Source organism: Aplysia californica, unplaced genomic scaffold (genome assembly GCF_000002075.1).
Source record: "Aplysia californica isolate F4 #8 unplaced genomic scaffold, AplCal3.0 scaffold00057, whole genome shotgun sequence".
In the NCBI taxonomy this organism is placed as follows: domain Eukaryota; kingdom Metazoa; phylum Mollusca; class Gastropoda; order Aplysiida; family Aplysiidae; genus Aplysia; species Aplysia californica.
Window position 1 is genome coordinate 1,094,849 of NW_004797327.1, and position 4,697 is coordinate 1,099,545.

The following is a 4,697-nucleotide window of genomic DNA, read 5'->3' on the forward strand; positions in this document are numbered from 1 at the left end:
CCCTCTCTCTCTCTCACTGCTATAACCATATTAACGAAAAAGTGTCTTCTCAAACAGAACCTAATCATTTCTTTGTCAATTCTGCAATCAATGGACAATACTTCATGTGTATTTCCTGATGATATCATTTTTTACAAAGTTGGGTTGTTGTTTTTTTCTTATGTCTCACACACAGACACACACACACACATATGTGCACACAAACACACACACACACATACACACACACACATATGTGCACACAAACACACACACACACATACACACACACACATATGTGCACACAAACACACACACACACATACACACACATATGTGCACACAAACACACACACACACACATACACACACACACATTCGTGCGAACGGGCGGGCACCAAGAAGAGAGCAACATATGAGCAAAATGCAGCTGTGTATAGCTTGTATATATAGCTGTTTGCTAATGAGTCGCCGGGAAGGGGGGTGATAGGCAATCATAGAAGGAGTGGCGCCATCAAGTAGTTAAACTGAGCATGTTAATTATCTTTCATAAGAGTTTTACGACACTCACTACATACTAAAGCCATATTTATGCCAACGATTAAACGTGATATATTATAAATTACAATAGAGTAAGTAAAATAAGAAAGGATGGGAGATAAGGACGATAGATGTTTGATAGGAAAAAGGAGCAAACAACACCAGACCCCCCCTCCCTCCAACCACCCACCAATGATGCAGCGAAATAGTTACGGCTATCCACTGTGACACCACAATCAATTGAACAGGGACCAGATAATTATTATGACAACAGAGCGATGTCTAAGTCACCGTCACGAAAGATCCAGAGGTTTTTAATCAACTGATCTTTGAGTGAACGAATCTGGAATACACAGTAAAATCGTCTCAAGGGCAACAAGGAGAAAGGCAGGAGCAGTACAAAACTGATTAAGGAGCAGTGGCGAAAGAAGGGAAAGGGGCGAAGATTGCATTTGAATAATGGACGAGCTTCTGCTAAAACAATGGAATTGCTCGTCACATTACTGTCCCTATCCCTCCGGAGGTGACCCTCGTTTTGAGTGGTCGTGTGACATGTGGTCAACTTCGCAGGTCGAAATGGCCAACGTGGGCATGCCCTGATCTGGTTACAGATGGCGAAGTTTGACACTACCCTGTGGTTGTAGTTTTATCATCTTTTGAGGTGGGAGGGGGGGGGGCGAGCAACATTAATTGTGTGCTTGTGTTTACAAATATGTCTAATATGTATATTATGTTATCATGTTATAGATTATTTATCATTATTATATCCCGTGTGAGTCTGTGTAAATTTTCCTCTGTGTGTGTGTGTGTGTGTGTGTGTGTGTTTGTGTGTGTGTACGTGTGTGTGTGTGTGAGTATGTCCATGTGAAAGTGTATTATTGAGGTTAATTTTCTGCAGGACGTGCTTTTATGGGAATGGAGGGGAGGGGGGTGTGCTCGAACTCTCACAAGCAACTCCATAGAAAAACACACAATAACAGCAGTTACAACAGTGAAGGAAGTAAAAAAAATAATCTTCAAACACTTGGGCTGCTGTCATTACTATGTGGGTGCATTTTTAAGGACAGTTTGAAACTGAATCTCGGGCATTTTTTCTTTGGAAAAAGTAACTTGGGCATCTTATCTTTTGAAAATGTATTTTAGGCATTTTATCTTTGGAAAATATATTTTAGGCATTTCATCTTTGGAAAATGTATTTTAGGCATTTCATCTTTGGAAAATGTATTTTAGGCATTTTATCTTTGGAAAATGTATTTTAGGCATTTTATCATCGAAAAATGTAGCTTGGACATTTGTGTGTGTGCCTGGAGAAAGGTCCCAGTTGTCGGCAGAGTTATTTTTGAGCAACGGGGTGAAAAGGCAAAAAAGTTGTATCTGGTCAACAATTTAGTTTCACCATAAAGCACACGTTTAACCATTTCTTAAATAACATATGAAAAGGATTTTATAATGTTTTAAGTCTAAATATTTCAATTTTTATTAATCGTTCTTGCAACATGTTGTACTTCACCAAAGGTTATAAATGTACTAGAAATTGGGGTTTTCTTCAAACTTTGTTTTGACACCCTGTGTTACAAAATGTAGCATTAAAAAGAAAATCTTGAAACCAACAGAAGGTATTTGAAATGTTAAAAAATCACCGTGTTCAGTTCTGAATGTGCCACAAGGATGCGCATTTATTTAAATATCCAAAATTTTTCCGCAGCTGGAACCTTTCTCAAGGCACACGCACATTTATCTGTGATTTTATTTTGCGGACCTCTTATTTCTGGTATTTTCTTTTTGGGAGAGAGGCGATAGCTTTGGTAACTTTGGTAGCATAGTAAAGTAGTCTCTCTTGTTTCGAAATTAACTGTACTTGACAACACTAATTTCTTTGAAGATATACATTGTACTTTTCAAAAACAAGTTCAAAGATTGCGATTCCCAAGCTGTTATCAATATCTTATTTTATAACGATTTGTACTCTTTGTTAAAGTGCAGTTTGTATAGTAATAAATAATAGTAAAAAAAAAATGAGGGGAGGGATTTTGTTTTTTGGGAAAGGGGGGGGGGGCGGGTTAATAAACAAAGCAATAAAGTATCTCGAAAAGAAGAACGAATTAAATCTAGACCCCTCCATGATTCTTGCTTTACACTTTCGCATTTTTGGCTACGTTAGTTAGTAACTGCAGCTCAGTGGCTGCCACTTTTCATGCGTTTGCTTTGATATTATTAATTGTGGTCGCAGTGAGATCCCGCTTCTTGCTATAACCACACAAAGATAGTGAAATGAACCAAAAAAATCAGAAGCTGTAAGAACCTTAACACAACTCCATGTGTTTTTTTTTTTTAAGAAAAGAAAATATTTTTAAAATAAAAAATGTCGCTGATCAGGTTGTTCACCTGGAGCAGATAACACAACTGCCAATCCCAGTGACACAATTATTATTGCCAGCGAACTTTTGAAATGACGAACAGGCAAACATTTAATGTCAGGGTTCAGGCTTGTATATGTGACAAGTGCACGTGTGAACGAATGTGCGTGTGTGTTTGTTTGTTTGTTTGTGCGTGCGTGTGTCTGTGTGTGTGTGTGTGTGTGTGTGTGTGTGTGTGTGTGTGTTTGTATGAGTATGTGTGTGAATGTGAGGGTGTGTGATATGGAAAGAGAGAGAGAGAGAGAGAGAGAGAGAGAGAGAGAGAGAGAGAGAGAGAGAGAGAGAGAGAGAGAGAGAGTATGAAAGAAGGGGGTGGAGTGAAGGGTGGGGGTGGGGGGTTGGTTGATGCGAATAGTGGTGCGGAAGGGGGAAGGGTTTTAGTGTTGCACGGAGGGATGGAGTAGCAGAAAAGTATGGAAGGGAGCCGCTGTAAAATCGACACAAACTGTGAGGGTAACCCTATTCTTGTCCGAACCTCTTTTGGGTACAAGAGATCAAAACGCTCCCCACGTACAGACAGAACGCGTTTTATACAGTTCTTTTTTGTTTTTGTTTTGCTTTTTTGTTGTTGTTTTTTTTTAAATTTGGTTGTTGTACTTTGGTAAGTATTTTACGGCGCTCGCAACCGCAGAAGGTGATATGAGCGAGCGGAATACATTAAACATTTTCAATTGCTAGGAAATTTTGAATTTTGCCCGGGTGGAAACCGAAGACAACTCTTATCGATTTTGGACCACCTAGGGATCTTTAACGTGCGCAACTTGCACATGGGACATCGGAGATTTTTCGGTCTTGTCCGAGAAGGTTAAGTGTAGATCTTTTCTAACAGAAGATCAAGGGTGTGGCTGAAGATCAGGGGTGTGGCTGAAAGACAGTAGTAAGAAGGAGCCAAGGAGTAGCAGTAGAAAGGCTGCAGAAAGAGTCAGAAGCCAAGAGGAGGGGGCAAAGGAAGTAAGGGGGTGAGGAGGTTAGGGCAGAAAGTGGAGACGAAAGCAGACGTCAGAACATTGCTATAGAACAGGAAAGGTGGTGAAAGTAGACAATTTAGTTAAAGAAGAAACATTTCCGTCGCTATCCGGATTCGAACCCGGGACCTATTAAATGAGAGGCGAACACCTTAACCCTAAGGCAACCAGAGCCCCGTTACCTCTGTTTGGTATCGTGATTGCCTTATGTGTAATTTATATTGGTGTTGAAAGAAATATCCTCGTATTCAAAGCTGATCAATAACCCGGCGTTATATTCCTTTTATCATCGCTTCTGCCTTGAGGTACAATATGAGGGAGGAAAAAAGAGAATAACCAAAGCCAACAAAACCAAAAGATAAGAGGGTTCTACATTTCTGGAGAATGACTTATCAGTTTCCACGAGTGGATCATGGCTGACGGGACACACTTTCCAGTGAAGCTGATAAATTTGTCGTGCTCACGTGAGAGAGTGAGATAGCGACAGAGGGGAGAGAGATGGAGATAGAGATAGAGAGAGAGAAAGAGAGAGAGAAAGAGAGAAAGAGATAGATGGAGAGAGAGAGGGAGAGAAAGAGAGGAAGAGAGAGAGAGAGGTGGGGATGGAGGAGCAGGGAGAAGGAGAGAGATGGGGGTGGGTGAGAGAAAGAAAAGAGGGAGGGTAGGGGGAATAAAGAGAAGAGAGAGAGAGAGAGAGAGAAAGAGAGAGAGAGAGAGAGAGAGAGAGAGAGACAGAGACAGAGAGATAGATAAACATAGAGATAGAGAAAGAGAAATTGAGAGGGAGAGAGAGAGA